We start from the raw sequence: 24,091 nt of genomic DNA, 5'->3' as shown, positions 1-24,091 counted from the left end.
ATAACTAAAAAAGCGCCTGCAGCTGAATATTTGAAGTTCAAACAAAAAGATCCTCAGATCAGGATGTTTAGAGTTTTTATCCCGTAGAATTATGTCATCATTTGTTGTGGTTTTGGTTTTGCTGCCTCTCACTGTGTCGCTATGTATTTAGAAAAGCATTCACAGAGATCCTTTATGAGGAAAAATACTAATGTATACGTGCTTGTCATTCTTGGGATTACTCTGTTGGCTCGCTGTGAAAAGAGACACTAGATGCCTTGTCATTGCTGCAAACGTGGCGTGACGAATGGTGATAAAAAAGAACACACTGTTCTCCCTTAAAATCCATTGTGTGGGTTGTGTATGTGCGTGCGCGTGTGCCTTCCTGTGAGTACAATCTGTCCATCAGTGACGAAGTGCATATTGTGATAAAAGAAAAGGAATGGGGAAAAAAAGTGAGACAGCTTAACAGCAGTATCACCTCTGTGGTTCAATAAAACAGGCTTGCCCTGCTGATTCTTTTATTTATTTATTAATTTTCCACATGTTCTATTCGGCTGTAATTGGCATGCCGGTAGGAACAACCTGTACACTTCTCAGAGCAGCGCCGGGTCGGGGCCAACCGCCGGGAACACGTGTAGTCTGGCTGCTTTCGTAACACCGCGGCTCAGAGGATGTAGGCTTCGCCGGTCCAGACCACATGGCTCTCATTCCCACTTCTCCTCATGTCGCCTTTGTCCAACGTCTGGCTGCTTTTGATCTCTCTGCTCCCTCCTGTCGGATCATAGAGCTGCTTTCTTTGTTCTTGGATGTAAATGTTCTTCCTTTTTCAAGTACTCTTTGTTGGGGCGATCTCTGTGCTGCACAATGCCTTTCACTCACTCCTCAGGCTTTTCAATCTTACATATTGTAGATATATTCCCCATCACTGCAGATCTAAACAGCTGTTTTCTCATCCTGCACCTAAAAGAATTCTCACCTTATCCAACCCTCTCTCACCTTAAATGACTGCATCGCTGTCTGAGTTGAAGCTTAAATATACAGTTATGGAAAAAACTATTAGACCACCCTTGTTTTCTCTAATTTCTTGTTCATTTTAATGTCTGGTACAACTAAAGAGACATTTGTTATGATAAATATAATGATAACAACAAAATAGCTCATAAGAGTTTAATTTAAGAGCTGATATCTAGCCATTTTCCATGGGTATTTTATAATGATTTTGGTTATTATCAAGAAAACCAGGGGAAAATCGCTAAATATCTGCTCTTAAATTAAACTCTCATAAGGTATTTTTGTTGTTATCATTATATTTGTCTGAACACATGTACCTTTAGTTGTACCAGGCATTAAAATGAACAAGAAAAAGGGTGGTCTAATAATTTTTTCCATGACTGTATTGCTACATTCTGTTGTCCCCTACATTAAGTTACTGAACTGATATTATGTTGATTGTACATGACAGAATATAGAAAATGGTGAAATGGGTAACGAGGGGTTGCAATGGCTTGCCCATGTCAATTATGTTTTTCCTCATATTATGTCATATAATGTGTAGTGGCTATTTATAAGATAGTTCTTTCACTTTAAAAAGTTGCCACTGATGCACCAGCTCGATCATGATGCACTCAGGCAAAAAGAAGTCCATCGTCCAGACACGATTCACGTTTTTGGTTCATTTCATTTTCAGTACAACGCAAACAAACATTTGATGCTGCCTCTATTTGCTCTGGTAAAAAAAAAACTGCGTCCCTTCTGTTGCATTACCTGTCACAACCACCTGCTACCTTTATCAATGCCCAATATCTGTTTGATCTGGTGCTTAGTGCCCCTAGTGCACACAAAAATAAATACAAATGAAACATATTAAAGTTTTAAATAATGCAGTAAATGTATGGAAAATTAATTCTTTTGAGCAAAATTGTCAGCTTTTTAAGCTCTTAACACAGTCATCTGGCACATTACTGCAGTTTTTAAATATATATATATATATATATATATATAACATAACATATCCATACACTGCAACATGAAGCTACATGCCAACATCAGTTAACCTTGTTATCTTAACTGCTGATGTTATTTTCTCACTAATTTCTGACCACATTCCTGCTGGAGGATGTTCAATTTTGTAGTTTTTGTTAAGAAGCTTCAATTGGTGATTTTTCACTGTAAAGTGCTGCTGCTATACTCTGTTACAGTCGTTCCCCAGCTGTAGCGGCACGGCAAAGACAAGCAAGTAGAGTGTAAAACTACAAATCATTCATTCAATAAAGGATAATCAAATAAACAAACTGTAGTTTGGTCATTCTATCTCCTTAGCTTAGTGTTTATAGCTCATATTACAGTGTTTTTTCTGACATTCCTTAGTTTATTAGCAAGTGCAGTGCTCAACCAGTACAAACTAGTGTATGCAGGTAGGGCTGGGTGATATGATGATATATACATTTTTATATAGTTTTGAAGATGTATATTAATCAATCGCGATAGCAAACCAGCAGCCAAACTGCATTACAGCAATATTTAACACTTTACATTTGCATCCTTACACATTAAGTTTGTTCTTTTTGCACTAAAGTTCTTACTAAACTGAAACTATTTAATACACACAGGAGTATCCAAAATTACACTTTACTATGTGGTTATTTGATATTGACGATTTATTTATTTAATAACCTGAAAACACACTAAATCGTAATCAGTGTTGGAATGTAACTAAGTACATTTACTCAAGTACTGTACTTAAGTACAATTTGAGGTGTTTTTAATTCAATCTTGTAATAGTATATTCAGTTATTAAATGAGTCCTGTCATCAGTACAGATAATGAATCTGAGTGGGTCCATTCTGCATAACCAGTACTTTTACTTTTGATACTTGAAGTACATTTTGATGCTGATACTTTTGTAATTTTACTTCAGTAAGCTTTGAATGCAGGACTTGTAGTGGAGTAATTTCACACTGTGGTATTAGTACTTTTACATAAGTAAGGGATCTGAATACTTGAATACTATATTTAAGCACCAAGTACATGTCCCAGCCTGATAACACCTCAAGTAAAAGGAGGTCAGATTGCAGCTCCAGAAATGACAAACCAATGAATTGAGACAGAGTTAGATGCTTGTACATGGTGTGATGTCTCTGCAGGGCTGTAACGGTTTAGGTGCTTAAAGTACGTACAGTGCCCTGAATGCTGCCAACAAGGGTTTATATAACAGGCTGTAGTGTGACCAGCATGGTGATAATGGGTGGCAGCCTCCAGACATGGGTATGTGTGACTGTGTGTGTGTGTGTGTGTCCTCCTCTTCCTCACTCCTCTTCCTCCCTCCTCCTCAGCAGCAGTGACACACTGGCCTACAAACAGAGTGTTCTACCTCGCCTCACCCCTCTGCTGCTGCTCTCTCTCTCTCTATCACACAGTCATTGTCTCTCTACCAGTTTTCTCTTTTCAGTCTTTGCTGTGTTTGTCTCTGTGCCGCAACGTTTCTCTGACACACACACACACACACACACATACTTACTTAAGCCCTCTTTGGGGACGCACACTTAAACACCCTACTTTTGAGAGCACTACTTTCTGAATGGTTTAGAGAGATGCCAGCAGGTAGGATGTATCACTGGGACTACCCTGATTATGAAAATCACCTGAGATTTTAGTTTCAAACAACTTTTGTCCAAATAAATTTTAACCTTGAGATTGAGGACAAATAATTTTAATGTCAATTTTGGGGGCTTCAACTGTACACAGATACACAAACTCACAAAAATCACTTTTAGGTGCCTCAAATTCCTTTGGGGACAAAAATCTATTAAAGTAATTTTAACATGTATGTTTGCTATGTTTAGTTATGAGAATATTCAACCTTCAAATTCAGTCTCAACACTGTTCCTGAGTAGCTCTTGACATATCTAAAGAAATGCATTAACTTACTCTTATTTAACTTATTCAATATAAACGAAAACAACTGAAGGACGATGGCTAAACTAATGGCCAACCCTTGCCATACTAACAAGTTTTATATTGACAGGACTATCCCCGTGCCTAGCCACAACAGTTGGGTTTCAACAAAATTCTGTAGGAAACACCTTGTTCTAAATAAGATCTAGACTGAATATATTAGCCACATTGGCACCACCATCAAATCTGCATGAAAATAAATCACCCAACAAAATAAGGTATGCTGTCAAAATGTGTTTTACTAACACAATGCATGAACATCATGTACCAGAGCCCAACAGAGGAAATGGAAAGTCTTCTAAAATTACAGATTTTCCATAGGAGTCAAGGACTTGGCTGACAGTGACAGACTGACAGTACAGTCGTTAGTTGACTACAAAGCTCAGAGCAACAATTTCTGTGGCATACAACATATTAATGCCATTAGAAACATACTAATGGCTACATAATTGGCCATTTAAGTAACAGGAAGGGCCAGTCTCAAAGTGCTACTATTCTGTAAACCGAAACAGGTTCAAATAACAGGTATGCTTCAACTTACAGTATACATCAAACAAGTATACTTTACCAGGGTACACTTTAACAACAGAAGAGTTCAAGATTTTGTCCATTAGCTCAGTAACAAGCTGAGTCTATTACTTCCAAAAGAGAAATATGAACTTAACAATGATCTGAAAAGCAACATAAAATGTTCTTATTGTTTAGCACAAGCCTTTCTCTTCAAGGCAGTGATTCGATTTCTGACGTAATTTTTTACACCAGTCCAGTTGCGGTCTCTCAGTGCATAGGGCTCTGCATTGATACACCGAAGACAGTCAATCTTCTGCGGTACCTTGCAAGCGTGAATGAAGCGCATCATGTGTCTTTCAACAGCACGCACCTCACTGTCATCCCACTTACGTTTAGAGTTATCTCTATCTGTAAAGAAAAGAGAAAAGGGGATGTTAAGTTACCCTTCTGTCAGTACCAATGTTAAATGTGCAAGGACAACAGAGGTCAAGTGACAAACAATGGAAGACCATAAATAGTTGGTTAGTTACAAGTTAAGAGTTTTAAAACGAAAAGGCATCATAGTTTGTGATTTTAAATTACATGTAAATTAATTTAAACTTATCTGAGCATAATATGAATGAGTTATGTTAACTACTTTTACTAATTATCCAATACTACAACCTGCTATAGGACTGCTACAGCATGTACTGACTGAGTACAGTGCAGATTCTGTCATCATACCCAACTTTGGGGTTTGACTGGATACATTACTGTCACTTAGTACAAAACATGAATCCTATCTGAATTTTACCTTGATTGAGAGTGGCATCAGAAGTGGGGAGAAGGGCAGATGTCACCTCTGCCTCATGATCGTCTTCAGCTGTGGTGTCCGTGGCTGAGTTGGCGGTGGCAGGCTCATCCTCATCACTTGATACGTCTGGTTCTTGTGAACACTCAACTCTTTCTGAAGTGACAATGTAAGAAAACCAAAAAAAAAAAAACCCTTAGGAATAGTAGCCTTAAGATTTAAACTCAGAATGGACTTCCTGCATTACTTAAATTACACATTTACACAAGTAGTTTTGTATATTAATATTATACATAACATGATTATACACATTTGCCAATGAGGAAAAATACAGAGCAGTGATGATGCATTTCTCATGAGACAATAGCCATGGCTTACATCTAACCTTAATATAATTGTACTAATATACACACATCCATACCTTCAGGGTCAATCTCAATGTCGTCAAGGGCTTGACCTTTATACTTTGAGAGGGTCCCCTTCTCCACCGCCAAAAGCACTTTGCTCATTTTGGCGAGCTGTAGTGTTCCCTGTGGCAGGCGGTAATACTGCCTGTGCACACGAATGTCGTGACCCAGAAAGTCTGCAAGTTGGTCTGATTCATTTTCTTGAAGATTGAGTACCTGTGACATTGTAGCGATGTGCTTTCGCAGCCTTGTTGATGTTAAGACCTCTGGATTTTTAGCACCACTCTCCCTTGCAAACTTTTGGATGCATTCTCCCCCTCTGTAAGCAGACAAAGCACCTGGTCTAGCAAACATGTAAAAGTTCTCTTTGAGGACTCCACACAACTCACGAGTTTGAGCTAGGAGCTCCATGGCTGAGAGCATTGATGGCTTTAGCAGCACAGGGACTGCTCTTCCTCGTTTTCCCCGGATTTCGACTCTGGTGAAGAAATCGCACATCTTCTTCTCAAGAGGGGTGAGACAGGCCTCCATGTCCTTGTTGAGTTCTGACTTTTTCCTCGCCATGAAAGTGGCAAACTCCATCCTGGACACCTCTCCTTCTCTTCTTCTGTTGAAAATGATCACCTGTGCCAACGTCACTTTGGCAAGTGTTGCATAGCTGTTTGCAGAGGGAGAGAGTTTCATCATTTTTTCAGCAACATCTTTAACCTTCTCCATGTGAGAGTCCAAACATTTGACGTCTTCAGTGAAAGGTAAAATTGGAGGTGCATTCCACTTCAGCTCTTTCATAGTGGTAGTTGCGCCTCTGGTTATCAGTGCCTTCCATCTGAAACTTTTAATGGTCTTGAATTCACGAGCATATTCCACCAGGGTGTTGTCTCTGTTGACTGTGGACAAATTATCAGTCTCTACTAGCTCGCAAAGTACACCCAGACTGTGGCCAACTTTTAGGGCTAAGGAAGGTGTGAGAAATGTGTTGTTCTCTGGGTTGTACCCAGCCAACTCTTTCACTGCAGATATCACACTGCTGAAGTTGGATGGGTAGATGAGTTCCTCTGCTTTCCGAATAGAAGTTTTCTTCTGAGCAACTACTAACAGTCGCCCAAGTTCTCGAAGTCTTTGTCTTATTAAGTCATGTCTGTTCTTTCTTGACCCGTTTAGATCAAAGAGGTGTTGTCCAAACTGCAGTAGAAGTTTGTCATTTTGGATCGTCCGAGTGACCTCATCATAGGTCATGCAGGAAATCACACTCTTCAAGCCCTCACTAATCTCATGAACAACAGCAGTTTTAAGGGCACATTTGGATCGAACTCGCTGCTTCCCAGTCCTGGATTCATCATCGGTTTCTCCCCGGGCTGGACAGATTTTCATGTGCTTCCACAGAGTCCTCTTGGCATAGAGTCCTTGACAATGAAAACAATGAATAAAATCAAAAGCAGATCTAGCTTTTCGAGGTCTGTAGCAGGCCTGGAGCTCTCCAGCTCCCTTACTTACAACACAAGCATTATAGGCAAAGTTTCCACGCCGTCTCAGAATATTTAACGCATTGCGTCTCTCTTTTGAGTTCTTCGGATATAGAAATGCTCTGGCAACCTCTTCTACATTTCCGTGCACAGCTTCCAGGTGTCGTGCAATTTTTGAAAAAGGCTTGAGGCAATAGAGACAGTAGTTTCTTTTGCTATATACTCGACGACTTTGAGATTTTGAGGGAGGGAATACTTTGATTGAGTCCGAAAGATGTTGGATTCTGCTTTTCTTTGGAGTGTTCGAGTTGCTCTTCTCCGAATGAGGAGATGAGCTCTTTCTCTTCCTTGGAGTGTTGGAGTTCCTTTTCTTAGGGCTGTCTGTGGTGGGATTTTTTACGGGAGTTTCAGAATCAATGGCTTGGCTTGTTGAAGATAAAAGGGGATATCGTAGAGACAGCAGAGGCTTTTTTGCAACTGGATAGAGTTCTATGTCCTCATCAAGCTCAGAGGAACTTCCTTCAGAGTCCGGAGCGTAGTCTGAGTCATTATAGTCTGTGTTATCGGATGAATCAGGGGATTTTTCCTTATACCTAGGGGCCTTGAGGAAACAAAAATGCAAAGGTTGTTGCACTGTGTTGATGGACTGCACTTTTATTACATAAACTTTCTCTCTTTTAGCTGTATATGGGAAAAATAAGGCACATTTACCAAATTTTATTCAAATAAAAGAGATAATTCACACATCAAATTGTACACTACTGTTATGACTCAGGGTGCAACAGTACAGGTGTTGATCCTGCACCAACTGAATATAGACATCATGGTCTGATGTACATATTCATACAACGAATACACTTGGCTGTCAAATGGCAAGAGAATTTGTGAGATTGTTACCATTCTGAACCATACTCCTCACGAGTAAACTGCAGTAATGTGCCTCAAAGCTGTTTTCCAGCCATTTTTAACGTAAAAAGCAAAAGATGACACAATAAATGAATACAAAGAAGACGACACTGTTGCACTATCGCTAATTCACAAGAGACAGTGGAGCTGGAGGACCCACCCACTGCTTTCAAATCAGCTCTAAGGGAAAGGGTGCTGGGCTGGCATTGTTCGACAGTTATTTCTGAGTGGAAACATGTCAAACATGCTAACACATAGACAGCATCACTAACATGTGTCAAACACTGGAACAAGGTCATAAATAAATAATGAACAATATTCCTGCCATTTTTAGGGTAGATTCTAGATGTGAAAGGAGGCAGGGCCAAAGGAACTTACAACTTAACTTAAATTACATTTATGTTTGGTTTTTTGTTTTTGTTTTGTAAATCAGCCCTGCATAAAAATCTGACATATGCGAGTGTGTATGTTCATTGCTTAATGCATTCCCAAACAAGGTGAAGTAGCTACTTCTCTTGTCTCTTCTTTTTGAAGACTTTAGGTTTGCCATATTTAAATCAATGATCATCAGTTGATAGTTAATGCAGGGCTTAAATAATTTACATTTTCCATGGTTTTAGCTAAGTTTGGTATCAGCCTCTATAATCCGAAGTCATTTGCTTGCTCTTGTTATTGTATTTAAAAGGCAATTTATTTAATAAAACATTTCTGAGATTTTGTGCTTTGTTTTATTGTCTTTTAAATCAAATTTAAAAAATCAAATTTTTAAGTAGGTCGAAAAGAATAACTGCACTACTGTCAGTTAAAAATTGTTGAACCAAACTCATTCTAAACCGTGATGTTTTTATAAATGATGCCAAATGATAACACTGATGTTATCCATGTTGTGGAAAACTGCTGAAAACCAACTAACAAGCTAATGTTACAATGCAGTAGTGTCACCTTTGTTGTTGCTGCTGGCTCTCCACTGTCCACTAGATCACTGGCCATTGTTGATTCATCCGCCGATGAAGAGTCTGATGAGGCTAGTGTCTAAAAAGACAAACCAAACATTCTATTTGCAATATTCAAATTCAGTTTGACTTTACAAAAAGGCAGATGAATAGCAACCCTTTCAATGCTATAATAATGCTCGATTAATTAAGAACATGTGAGTGATTATAAACATGGCCCCCAGTCTAATGTGAACATACTTGAATACCACCATGCTCCTCCTCAATGGCATCATCCAAGGGAGATTGTGAAGTCAGCTGAGGAAAAGATGTGAGAAAAAATGAGAAATCATCTAAAGCAAACATGATACTCTGTTCAAGTACAATAACAAAACTTTCAGTAATATTAAACCAATTGTTATTAAAATAAACATTTTGATAATGCCTTATTCTCACTAATGTCTAAAAGTAAGCAAGTCATAAAAGAAGGCACAGTATCCTGTCTCTTAAATTCTGTATTTCTATAGCTGTACATAGCTATAAACATGCATTACATTGAAGTGAGGAAGCTGCATTACATTTACAGCCATGGTTTGCAAAACCATGCATCTGCTGGCAGATGGAAAATAAAGTGCACTAGAAATAAATAAATTAAGAAACATAAAATATTCATCTAAACATTCCACAAATCTTGTGCTGGTAATTTCTTTAAATAGTTGTCCTAATTTCAATATTTTGTGCCAGAGTAGGGCTGGGCAATAAAACGATATCCATATCACCCAGCCCTATGCCAGAGGTATTTTGCCAATTTGGAATTGGGGCCTGAAAATAAAAATGTTACCAGTTGACAGACAAAAGTTTTAATTTCAGATGTTTTTTCTATCACTGCTTATGCATGTTCACAGGTGCAATTCATGAGTACAATTTGGACTTATGGCTGCTGTAAATCATATATTCTTATCAAAAGTGTTGAATAGTTCCAATAGTCATCAGTATTATAGAGTGTTTGGTCAGTAAACCATGTATCTCCCTCTCTCTTTCTACGCAGAAAAAAAAGGAAAAAAATGTTCTGGAATCCCATCGCACTTAAACCAATCAAGACTGAGAACTCATAAGGAGGCAGTCTGGTTTCCTTGCTGAAGCCACAGAAAGCAGGATCCTCCTGTTCTGTGTCTCATTTATAAAACATTGCACAGGATCCATACTAAAAGAGCATGTGCGCCCAAAAAACGTAAATGACATGCCCTAAAAAGAAAAGTAATCAGATTTTTAAAACGGTGCCTATACATACTGGCACTCAATGTTCTCTTTATTTTAACAGTCCAGCTGAAATTGTGTGCACGTGGATCAGCCTCATATTTTGCCCTCTACACACCCAAATTAAATTGGTCAAAACATTCAAATGGTCCAACTGAGGGGAAGACAAAGAAAATAAATCTCTGTATTTTTAGGCTCTACACTGATATACATTTGGTATTATTGAGTACTTAATTTTTAATTGTAGGTCAAAGCCATATCTGAGATTATTTTTGCCAAGATTACTTTTAATGAAAACAGACTGATCAAAATAAAATGCAAATGGCTGCCTTCCCTGTCCCTGGCAAATATATAAACCGGTTTGCAGTGACTCTCCTAGTAATACACATGAGGAAAAGAGTTGGGCAGACAGCAATGTTCACATTACTCACAAGAGCATCCAGTTCTGCCGGTTTCTGAGCCTGCCGTGCACGCTTTAACAGAATCGTGGTATGTTGTCTATCTTTAGCATTTCGCTGCTCCTCTGCAATTTTATGTCGATTGAAGCATTCCTCATGGTGCCTTCTCAGTTTTGCCATTCGACACTATGAGGACAGCAATTAAATTAGATAAGACCTTGTTGAGCAAAGCAAATATTACCTGGAAACAAAACACTTAACAGTCAAAAATGTGCAATAATGTAATAGCAATTACATTGAAAGATGAAAAGTGGCTGGTATTTGCCCCTGGACTGCTGCTGTTGCAGTTGATCTTATCTTCCATTGGAGATGTATCCACAGGACCAGATAACAGCTAAAACACAAAAAGCATGTATGCATGTGAGTGAGCACTCTTTGACCAATGTATCAAATCTTAGACCCTATGCACTATATGAAGGAAAAAAAACTGGTGGTTTTAGGTTGACAACATAAATTGGTATGGGTTTGGCTCTAGAATATTGTACTATATCGCTGGTTATGCATTGCAATGTTTTGTTGGGGTGTTCAAATTTATTCGAACGAATTACAGGTAATTTTAAATTTGTTCAAACTTGATTTGTTGATAAACTCACAGCCCTAGTAAGAACACATATAGTGGAATAATCAAAGGTCGATATAAACCCACTTAATAAAACAAGAGCCTTTGATCTGCATTTTCAAAAATGAACCTATTTAGTGGGCTTTATGTCACATCTGGTAACATTTTAACTACTTAGTGTTAACAAGAGACGTTCAAGCAAGTTAAACTTAGTTTAGTTTGTCAGATTACCAATACCGTCTCATCCCTGAGGGATTAAGTAGTCTATGCAGTAATGTGGCTCCTACCTGAGGTCTGTCACTCTCATCCACAGTCTGCTTCCAGACTTCAGGTGATGATTTCTGCTGGAAACACAAACAGGATACAAGTTAAGAAACCAACAAGACTTAAAGTTTGAACTTAAGTGTGTGAGGATGTAGGTGGCTCCATTTATGTCACGTCTGGGAACATTTTAACTGCTCAGTGTTATGAGACGTTCAAGCAAGTTAAACTTAGTTTAGTTTGTCAGTCTAGTCATACTTTTGGGGTCGTTCAAAACACACACACTTGCTGACCAAACCCAATTGGGGACGTCCGTTAGATGAAACCTTTAGACACCAGTTTGTCAGTCTAGACATACTTGTAGTGTGGTAACTGACAGACAGAGTCCATCCCAACAGCAGACACACAGACATGAGAAGTACTTATGGACACAGACTACTTGGGCTGCCATAAGAGAAGTGCTGGGAGGTAATTCATGCTCACTGACCCACTATATACAACACAGATTACCAATACCGTCTCATCCCTGAGGAATTAAGTAGTCTATGCAGTAATGTGGCTCCTACCTGAGGTCTGTCACTCTCATCCACAGTCTGCTTCCAGACTTCAGGTGATGATTTCTGCTGGAAACACAAACAGGATACAAGTTAAGAAACCAACAAGACTTAAAGTTTGAACTTAAGTGTGTGAGGATGTAGGTGGCTCCATTTATGTCACGTCTGGGAACATTTTAACTGCTCAGTGTTATGAGACGTTCAAGCAAGTTAAACTTAGTTTAGTTTGTCAGTCTAGACATACTTTTGGGGTCGTTCAAAACACACACACTTGCTGACCAAACCCAATTGGGGACGTCCGTTAGATGAAACCTTTAGACACCAGTTTGTCAGTCTAGACATACTTTTGGGGTCGTTCAAAACACACACACTTGCTGACCAAAACCAATTGGGGACGTCCGTTAGATGAAACCATTAGACACCAGTTTGTCAGTCTAGACATACTTGTAGTGTGGTAACTGACAGACAGAGTCCATCCCAACAGCAGACACACAGACATGAGAAGTACTTATGGACACAGACTACTTGGGCTGCCATAAGAGAAGTGCTGGGAGGTAATTCATGCTCACTGACCCACTATATACAACACAGATTACCAATACCGTCTCATCCCTGAGGGACTAAGTAGTCTATGCAGTAATGTGGCTCCTACCTGAGGTCTGTCACTCTCATCCACAGTCTGCTTCCAGACTTCAGGTGATGATTTCTGCTGGAAACACAAACAGGATACAATTTAAGAAACCAACAAGACTTAAAGTTTGAACTTAAGTGTGTGAGGATGTAGGTGGCTCCATTTATGTCACGTCTGGGAACATTTTAACTGCTCAGTGTTATGAGACGTTCAAGCAAGTTAAACTTAGTTTAGTTTGTCAGTCTAGACATACTTTTGGGGTCGTTCAAAACACACACACTTGCTGACCAAACCCAACTGGGGACGTCCGTTAGATGAAACCTTTAGACACCAGTTTGTCAGTCTAGACATACTTGTAGTGTGGTAACTGACAGACAGAGTCCATCCCAACAGCAGACACACAGACATGAGAAGTACTTATGGACACAGACTACTTGGGCTGCCATAAGAGAAGTGCTGGGAGGTAATTCATGCTCACTGACCCACTATATACAACACAGATTACCAATACCGTCTCATCCCTGAGGGACTAAGTAGTCTATGCAGTAATGTGGCTCCTACCTGAGGTCTGTCACTCTCATCCACAGTCTGCTTCCAGACTTCAGGTGATGATTTCTGCTGGAAACACAAACAGGATACAATTTAAGAAACCAACAAGACTTAAAGTTTGAACTTAAGTGTGTGAGGATGTAGGTGGCTCCATTTATGTCACGTCTGGGAACATTTTAACTGCTCAGTGTTATGAGACGTTCAAGCAAGTTAAACTTAGTTTAGTTTGTCAGTCTAGACATACTTTTGGGGTCGTTCAAAACACACACACTTGCTGACCAAACCCAACTGGGGACGTCCGTTAGATGAAACCTTTAGACACCAGTTTGTCAGTCTAGACATACTTTTGGGGTCGTTCAAAACACACACACTTGCTGACCAAACCCAATTGGGGACGTCCGTTAGATGAAACCTTTAGACACCAGTTTGTCAGTCTAGACATACTTGTAGTGTGGTAACTGACAGACAGAGTCCATCCCAACAGCAGACACACAGACATGAGAAGTACTTATGGACACAGACTACTTGGGCTGCCATAAGAGAAGTGCTGGGAGGTAATTCATGCTCACTGACCCACTATATACAACACAGATTACCAATACCGTCTCATCCCTGAGGAATTAAGTAGTCTATGCAGTAATGTGGCTCCTACCTGAGGTCTGTCACTCTCATCCACAGTCTGCTTCCAGACTTCAGGTGATGATTTCTGCTGGAAACACAAACAGGATACAAGTTAAGAAACCAACAAGACTTAAAGTTTGAACTTAAGTGTGTGAGGATGTAGGTGGCTCCATTTATGTCACGTCTGGGAACATTTTAACTGCTCAGTGTTATGAGACGTTCAAGCAAGTTAAACTTAGTTTAGTTTGTCAGTCTAGACATACTTTTGGGGTCGTTCAAAACACACACACTTGCTGACCAAACCCAATTGGGGACGTCTGTTAGATGAAACCTTTAGACACCAGTTTGTCAGTCTAGACATACTTTTGGGGTCGTTCAAAACACACACACTTGCTGACCAAAACCAATTGGGGACGTCCGTTAGATGAAACCTTTAGACACCAGTTTGTCAGTCTAGACATACTTGTAGTGTGGTAACTGACAGACAGAGTCCATCCCAACAGCAGACACACAGACATGAGAAGTACTTATGGACACAGACTACTTGGGCTGCCATAAGAGAAGTGCTGGGAGGTAATTCATGCTCACTGACCCACTATATACAACACAGATTACCAATACCGTCTCATCCCTGAGGGACTAAGTAGTCTATGCAGTAATGTGGCTCCTACCTGAGGTCTGTCACTCTCATCCACAGTCTGCTTCCAGACTTCAGGTGATGATTTCTGCTGGAAACACAAACAGGATACAATTTAAGAAACCAACAAGACTTAAAGTTTGAACTTAAGTGTGTGAGGATGTAGGTGGCTCCATTTATGTCACGTCTGGGAACATTTTAACTGCTCAGTGTTATGAGACGTTCAAGCAAGTTAAACTTAGTTTAGTTTGTCAGTCTAGACATACTTTTGGGGTCGTTCAAAACACACACACTTGCTGACCAAACCCAATTGGGGACGTCCGTTAGATGAAACCTTTAGACACCAGTTTGTCAGTCTAGACATACTTGTAGTGTGGTAACTGACAGACAGAGTCCATCCCAACAGCAGACACACAGACATGAGAAGTACTTATGGACACAGACTACTTGGGCTGCCATAAGAGAAGTGCTGGGAGGTAATTCATGCTCACTTACCCACTATATACAACACAGATTACCAATACCGTCTCATCCCTGAGGAATTAAGTAGTCTATGCAGTAATGTGGCTCCTACCTGAGGTCTGTCACTCTCATCCACAGTCTGCTTCCAGACTTCAGGTGATGATTTCTGCTGGAAACACAAACAGGATACAATTTAAGAAACCAACAAGACTTAAAGTTTGAACTTAAGTGTGTGAGGATGTAGGTGGCTCCATTTATGTCACGTCTGGGAACATTTTAACTGCTCAGTGTTATGAGACGTTCAAGCAAGTTAAATTCATGCCAGGCTTTAAGGCATCAAAAGCTGGATACCACCCAACTCTAGGATACATCATGGAAAGGCACGTTACATTCATACTCAAACAACCAAAATAAATGGCATCACAATTTAACTCAAATGCTGGTGTACCTGTTTGCGCCAAGGCCAGTCTGCATCGCCGTAGTTGTATGTTACTTCTTCACCTGGGGTAATGTCTTTTATAGCAAACAAGCATAGGTGTGGCATCCCAACAATATCAATAGTTTTCATCTTGCAGTTAGGCTTTCGGTTGTCATCGTTCACCAGCCTTCCAAGCGACTTGTCTTCAACTGATGCATCAAGACTTAAGAAAAAGAACAATAAAGTTGAGACCAAAAGTTGCTAACTTGGTTTGTATACAGTGTTCAGCATAGTAAGACAGTTAAAAAAAACGTAAAATTTGGATAAAGAAAGACAGGAGAGAAGGGAAAGTTTAATTCAACAGCTGAGCAAGCCACTGAAGTATGACATGAACCTCGTGCTGGGCGCTGCGATTTTCTCAGTTTTACCATCAACTGGTGTTTTTTTTCAAGAAGGATTATTGTAGAGATGAAAGCATCACAATATCCGTTACTGGGGCTGATTAAATGAAGATTTACACTATATTTCAATTTTCGGGTCAAAGACGAGACGTCTCAATTTCAGGTTCCGAAGCATATTTATTATGTAATAAATAAATAAACATTTTAAAACACTACATTATGTTCTCCAACTCACTCCTCTTTACTTACTTATATCATTACCTATTGTAAGAAATAAACATTTAAGGAGCTATGGTGCTCAAAAGTACCAAAATGTCCTTCCTGAGTAACGTCCGGGCTTAAATCTAACTATAAAAATTTGACAAAATGGCAAAAAAAATTAAGAAATGTATACATAATCTACTTGGGCATAATTGTGGTGTTGTTTGGAATAATACCTACTAATACAGTAACAACCCAAGGCTATTTTACATTTTTACACAAGTAATACTTTTGTCCGCACTTTTGGATTTCCCTAATGTCCTCACTGGGTAACAGACATTGAAATTCCACCATTACCCATAAAGCATTTCTGTAGTCATTTGACCAGCTACATCATAATCAAGAAGACTCTGATGCACCCAGACAACTTCTTGAAAGGTCAATAAGTCTCTCTTTAAATGCTGATATTTGGACCTTTTTGGTCACTGGTGTATGATGTCCTAAAATCATGTGTCTTTCTGGATAACGCTTATAAAACATATGCTGGCTTTATTATTTAAAAAATGGCTTTTCCATGTGAAATCTATCATTGATGTGATGAAGACTACGTTATGTTTTAGTTATCTAGGCCATTGTTTAGCCAAGTTTTGGCGGGAAAATAGCTGTCCTTTGTCCTCCCTGGATAACAATATGTCCTCCCTGGATAACGAAGATCTTCTGTTACCCAGGACATGTCCTCTGTTATCTACAATGGACATGTTGATGAATATAGTATTTTATTTCGTATTTTGTCAGTTTTTAAGCATCAAGTTGATATTGTAATATTATATTAATAATAGGCTTATGTGTGTCTGATATTTTATGATGTTTAGTTGTATTTTTTCTTCAATTCATGATAGAAACAGTTAAGATTTCCTTCTTCTTCCAAGTTTGAACTATGAACATGTCCACATATTTCATACTACATGAACACTTTATACAGTACATCCCTACATACATCAGGTCCTACTCTTTCTGAAAATTTATGAATTTACATAGTGAGATCCTCAGTTTTGAGTTATGAAGATTTGTTTGGAGCCTAGCATTAAAATTAATGTTAGGCCTCATTTGTGATCATTCAAAAGGCAGAGTCGTTAACCCCCCGCACACAATTTATGAAATGCCAGCAAAATTAATTTATGAAATGCCTACATTTAACCCTCATACCGTCCTCAAGGGTCAAATTGACTCCATCTCTTTCTTTCTCTTTCCTTCTTTCTTTCTTTCTTTCTTTCTTTCTTTCTTTCTTTCTTTCTTTCTCAACCTGACTTGTCTTCTGTTAAACGGTCAGTTCTGTTTTTGAAATTAAGATTGAAAAATTATTTTTCAAATATTTAACAGTTCTCAGTGTCTCTCCCTTTGTACTATGTATGACTGTTGAAAAGATATATTCATGAGTCGTGAAAAACTTTGAAATCTTGCAGTACGTCATTCCTGGATAACAGCATGTCATTCCGGGTAACAGTGATGCAGTGAAGTAATCTAACCTAAAATGTAATATTATCTTACACAATCAGGTTTTCTTGAGTTGAGGATACAATTACAAATATTTTTGCCTTTACTGTAAAGTATTCTAATACATTTTCCAGTTTTTTTCTCTTTTTGGCATGAAAGATTATACGATCAAGAGCACCTAATAAGCCCATTCCAGTATAACTAACCAAATATATCGCAAACATTTTTGATAAAACTATGTTTTTCTGAGCAGTAATTGTTTGTTTAACTCTAAAAATTGATATCTATTAACTTTTATAAGCTAACAATGGTAGAAATTTGAATTATTTTAAAATCCATTCCCGTTACCCAGGAAGGACATTTTTCATACATTTTGCATACAATCCACAAAAAATACGCAAATTTAATTCTTAAAGTTATTCTCTGTTGTTGAGTTGTATACAGAACAGTCTAATAAACATAGAAAGAGCTTAAATAGGCATTTTTAGACACTGTCATATATTTTCACATTTTAAATCCTTATTCGTCTTTGACCCTTTCACCTGACAAAATGTACTTTATTTTAGAGTGAATATCCATTTTACATGAGGCCAGTGAAGACACAGAACTCTAGAATCCAAGTGCTCGTGAAGTAACCATGTTTAACCATCAAATGTCTCATTTGAGTTTTCCTGGGTAGAAAACTGTACAGATAAGGGCTGGGCGATATGGCCTAATAATATCATGATAATTTCAGGCAGTATCACGATACACCATATATACCTCAATACTTTAAAAGCTCCTCTAAAGCATTTCAAGAATGTGTCATTCGCACCTTTTGATGCATACAATGACACCAGTATGATGGTTCAAGTCGTCCCTGCAACATTTCTCCACATTAAACGTTCCTGTTTGTAATATATTCCATCAGTGGTTTCTGTGGATTTTTAAAATGTAATTTGCATGGAAAAAGGGGGAAAACTGCCCATGTCATGCATTCCTACGGATTACACCTGCAGGGAAGGGCATATTCACTCTTACTTACCAATAATTTTTCCCTTTCCACTGAAAATCAAACAGGAACACTGCTTCTGTGTCATCATAGTGCCTCAAAGAAAGGGGGACGTCCTGTTTGAGAAGTTTGCCACGGTATTCAAGCACAAAATCTCCTATTCTGAAAGCCTCAGTAGCAAAAACACCCCGACCTTTAAAATAAGGAAAAATAAAACACCATATCAATATTTTTCATCTACTACAGCAGCATGCCATATTTTAAATCAGAATCTACTGTTCTGGGAGCTATAGCAAAGCTGTGCAACAATATTGTGTTAGATGGTGGGCCATCAGCAAAGTCTGTGTGTGCCTTGGAAGTTTTCAAAACCACAGAGTATTACTAAATTCACAATTATATAACAAGTAATGAATGGAAGTGTGGACATTACAAGATGCATCATAATGCAGACATGAAGACTCTGCATAGAGACAGGGACCTTGTAGCAAGAAAAAAATACAGGGTGTGCAGCAGCATTGGGTGGAGTTATTTCTCTGAGCATCTGATTCATTACATGTATGTACAGAAACTTTAACCAAATATTACCAAAATGGCTCAAAAATACTGCATAATCCAGCTCTCCCAATCCACATAGACTTATTAACAAAGTTACCTTAATAAATGAGATATGCATCAGATGCAGTGTTGACTTAATAATAATAGAAAAACATTAGATAAATCAAAAATACAAAAACTAACCTTTGTGCAGATTGATAAAACGCTCTTCGAGTCCAGCCTTATCAATTTTCAGCTGAATGTGTTGCTCTGCATCTTGTTGTGGAGTGACTCGTTTCTTCTTCCTCACTCTCTCCATTGAACTTCCAATGTTAGCCATCCTACCTGTTGGAGAGAATACTTATCTATGAGTCTCACTAAGATTAGATAACAGATTCTCAGTTAACTAACATTAGTTTCATACATGTTTGGACATAATTTTGTATTGATACCATACCTAAACACTAAAGCAGACTATCAACCCTCATAATAAAAGCCTCTTAAAAAGCAAATGCAATGTGAAGGTCATTAAAGTATTAACCCTTTTCTATCAAACACATTGCTTATTTATATTATACACACAAGATGGATATATTAAAGTTATTTATAGATCCCCTTTAAAATCTGACAATGTACAGTCCTGGAACACAATTTCAATTAAATAATTGGAACAATGTGTTTTCATTACAATACACTAAACACATTGGCTTGTAGCAAAGTTTAAACCACACCTGATTGAAAAGCTTAGTGCAAGACCCTCCAAGAACTAACGTTAAATAGCGGATCATTCTTATCACTGCAATCAGCAAAATCTACTCAAAATTCAATAACGCATCCCCTCCTCGAAAGACTGTATAATTAATTTTTTTTTAATCACAAACTGTAATAACATTCACAGAATAAGGCTCACCAAGACTGGCACTAATCCGTGCGCTTTTTTTCTCTCCAAACTAAGTAGTGCACCTGTGTCCGAGACTCACTCTGCTAGCTTACTTCACAATTAGCCTGCATAGCTAATGCAGCTATGATATGCTGCATTACCTTTAACTGTCAGGACCAGGATCTTTAATACAAATGGCGACAAAACTCTTTGGCCTTAACTTGCATGCTGCAGTGACAGGTAATCTAACTGCTAAACCCTGCTACGAACTCCAGCACCACAAGCTCCCACTACTTAGCATTAGCTAGCTAACAGCAGGTGTTACGGCCATTAGCGCTCAAGCTTAAATGTCCGGTCATCAGCACCAATTCAACAGAAACTAGGAAGCAGCACTTTTTTTTATTTATTTTTTTACGGATGTCAGTCATTAAACGGCTGGATGTTGGCACACTGCACAAAACCCTGTTGTTTCAATAAAACGTTTTGCTTACCTTAAAATGTTCCTCCTCCGTGGCATCCTGCTGGCATTCTGTGCGACACTGACCATGGCACATGCGCAGACCTGCCGGGAAGACACGCACGTGCTACCTTTCGGAAGTGGGGGAGGGGGGGGGCGGGGGCGGACTTTACAATGTAGTTTTGCTTATTGGAGGCGGTGTTAATCTTATTTTTGTAGTCGTGTGTGGATTGAATGGTGCATTATATGAGTGTTTTACACTTTAGTCAGTGGTGACTATTATTTATTGCATAAGTCACAAGAGTACAGACCTTTTAGAGAATAGCTATAAAGATATAATAATAATAATAATAAACATTATTATTATTATTATTATTATTATTATTAGTAGTAGTAGTAGTAGTAGTAGTAGTAGTAGTAGTAGTAGTATTAAGTTCAACTACACTCACAAATACTGCTCACCCAGTATGCAGTATTGTTTACAATTTTCAGAATACTGAAACTCATCCAGCAGTGCTATATCCTACCCTGTATAGCATGTAGCATATTGATAATTAGGGCCTATGTTATCAGTAGTTTATTAGAACAGTGATTAAAGCAGTCGGCTTGATTTGTAATATAGAAGTCAAGAAAAAATTGTTTCACTTCCATTCACCTTTAGTTAAATCAAGATTACATTATAACAAAAAAGACAACAAAAGATCAACTTTGTCACCATACCGTAAGCTTTTACTGCTGTTCAGAAAATGGAGTTAATACATATAATAGATGAATAGAATAGATTAAGTCTGCTTAGGAAAGACAAAAATGAAGGATGCATGGTATGAAAACATAATACCTCTATCCCAGAACATTTGGATCCATGTGACTCTAAATAATGGGGAAATATATCCTGATATTGGTTTTGTGAAGAAGGTTATTATGATTTATTCCAAACCTTAGTGATCTGTTTGACATTAAGATACTGCAGATACTGCAGCTAACAAGTTCTTCACATTTAGACATACATTATTAGTTCTATACTCAGAGTTCAAGGCTCTGTTGTTGTCAGTCATTATACAGTGTTTGTCTTTGTTTTTGTTCCCTCAAACTAAATACTACTGACCAAAATCCACACCTAAAATGATGTTTATTTTTGATAAAGCAGGAACGTCAGTAAGTTAATTAACTCTAATAATTTTTGTATCAACAAAAGGCTGCATACGCCTTTTTAAACTATTTTAAAATGGTTGTTTGGGGGCACGTGGGTCCAAAGAAGATCTATGTAGACTAACTAGCAATAGCAAGCTATCAACATGGTTTGCTCCATTGGTGGTTCATACCGACAGAGATAAAAAGGGGGGTGATAGAGGGGAAGACACGCAGCAAAGGGAGCTCAGGCCGGATTCGAACCCAGCTCCGCCGCAGCAAGGACTCAGCCTACATGGTAAGCGCTCTACCGGTGTGAGCCACCAGGACACCCCAATGCTATGTTTTTAACAGCAACATAATAATGAAATTAACATAGGTAAGATGTCATCAAGGAGAGCAAGGAGGTTGAAACCAATGCAGGAAATGGCAGGCAGGGAACTCTATGGATCAAGTTTAATTCATCATCATGTCAGGAATAGGCAAACAAAACAGAGCATAACAAATGACCAAAAAAAAAATTAAATCAGTCACAAAAAAGTCAGAAGCTTAAAGGTACTCTAAGCACGGTTGGTTGATGTCACTTCTGTTGACGTTGAAAAATGGTATCGAACAAAATGGAGCTAGCTTGCCCCTTCCCATCTCCACCTCTCCCCCTCTCGTACTCCCTGACATGAATGCGCATAAGGGTTAGAGCATTTAAATACAGACTTGGCTTGTTCCTTCTTCTTTTCCCTGTTCTTGGCCAGATGAGCATCTGAATGTCTCCTTTTTGGTCCTGTGTCAGCCATATCAAAAAAGACAGTCCTCTAGCTAACTTTTCTCGTCTACTCTACTCCCCCAACCCTCCTTCATGTGCATGCATGCAAACTCCCAATCCTTCTTGTCAGTGATTGGCTGGTTGGTGCAGCCTGGACCACAATGTTTTGGAGCCTGGGCTGTTCACAGAGACCAAGGTTTTTCACAGTATATTCAGAGGACAGACAGCCAGTGGATCGTGAGGAGATGTTTGTTGTACGTGACTAGCTTAGAAACCGCGTAACAAGACCTAGAATAACTTTAATATTGGGGAGGTTTTGGGTAGGCACTGGTTCGTGATGGAGGGGTAGTGCAACTAAACAAGATGGTGTGTCGGCCAGGACAGAATGAAGGGGGGATGAAGATGGTGTACTGAATTCTGTATTGTGCCAGCTTGATATTCAGTATTGTTACACACTGATAATAGCAGTCTGAAATAATAAAAAAATAAAAACCACAATAAATGTCTAGTACTTTAACAGCAGTAGATCCATATCACTGTTAAACATAACAAGAATAGCTCTATTTGCATGGACAAAATTTCCTGAACATGAATGCATTACTGTTATGCATATAAATGCTCTTAAAGCAAGATAAACCAGCTGGATACACAGGAACTGATACACTTCAGAGAACGACATTCAGCATTGTTTTTACTCTCACTGTTTGACTGTCATGAGCCACCGTACTGTGTACTCTCATCCAGTCAGAATGCACGGAGGTCTAGTTAACTTTCCCTTGGGTTCTGTATTGCACTTGCCAGTTACTGAAGACACGGATTAGATGCAGTTATGTACATTCTGTGTGATCATTGACTCATGTTGACAACAGACAACTTCTACAGTAGGGTTTGGAGAAGTAGGCTCAGTAATGGTAGCTATGTGCTTCCAAGAGCTTGCAATGCATTAGAGTGCACATAGACTTGGCTAATAATGCCAACACGGTCTTCAAGTTAGTGCAAATTGAGGAATTAGGTTTCACAAAATTGACTGAGTGTCTCACAATTGTACTTAACTTTAAGCAAGTTAAGTTTATTTAAAGTTAAAAAAGCCCTAGACAAATCCACATCACTTCAGCAGATAGCATGTAGCATGTAGCACTGGTATATGCATGCTACTGCAGTGCCAGCTACATTTCTAGCTATGGATAGAACTAGATAAATCCTTATGAATATTCATTTCACAGTCAGACTTTATTTTTTGTTAAGTTATTGTTTGCTAAGTTATCATTTACTATGTAGGCTTCCAGGTTCATATTTCCCTTCTATGATTTTATTGTCGTGTAACCTACTTTTGGGGTCGGCAGTTCCACACACTTCCACTAGGGGGAACATAGAGTCATACACAGATTGGTGGGGGGAGTGGAGTCAGGACCACACACACACACAAAATATCTGACAAAAACAAGTTTTGGGGACTATGGAGATTTTCAGACAGAAACCCATATTGGAGCATGCTGAATGCAACTGCAATGAAATCTAATTGGGGACCGTGGTTTTCGTCCTCAATGGCAATGGTGTCCCCAATCAACTGGTGTGTGAGCTGATGAAAATCCCCAATTTGGACTTAAGTAAGGACACACACACACACACACACACACACACACACACACACACACACACACACACAGTGGGAGGGTTTCATAACTCACCTGCCTCGCTCTAATAAAGCAGCCTTAATAACTCATTCAGGGCAGTCTGTTACATAAGAGAGGTGTGTGTGTGTGTCTGTGTGTGTGTCTGTTTGTGTGTGTGTAGCCCTGTCGAGAGCTGTGTTTGTCCTTTTTTTTGGCTTTCTCAAGGCAAGTTATGTAACCGAGTTAAATCTCGGTTTGTCTTGCGAAGGAAACCACAGCTG

At 38.8% G+C, this 24,091-nt stretch overlaps 1 protein-coding gene and 1 long non-coding RNA gene across 3 annotated transcripts in view; one reads left to right on the top strand and one right to left on the bottom strand.

The window, feature by feature from the left end:
- Nucleotides 1-24,091, top strand: part of LOC131971059 (helicase ARIP4-like) — a 110,530-nt gene that overhangs the window by 51,912 nt on the left and 34,527 nt on the right. The window lies entirely within an intron of this gene.
- LOC131971060 (uncharacterized) lies at nucleotides 10,676-11,565 on the bottom strand. The gene is made up of 3 exons (XR_009394342.1): nucleotides 11,506-11,565; nucleotides 10,895-10,993; nucleotides 10,676-10,785 (listed from the first exon to the last, which is right to left on the bottom strand). It is a non-coding gene; the product is annotated as an uncharacterized LOC131971060 (long non-coding RNA).

The sequence above is a fragment of the Centropristis striata genome, chromosome 5 (assembly GCF_030273125.1).
Source record: "Centropristis striata isolate RG_2023a ecotype Rhode Island chromosome 5, C.striata_1.0, whole genome shotgun sequence".
NCBI lineage: Eukaryota > Metazoa > Chordata > Actinopteri > Perciformes > Serranidae > Centropristis > Centropristis striata.
Note: the sequence above shows the minus strand (reverse complement) of the source record. Positions and strands in the feature narration are given on the sequence as shown.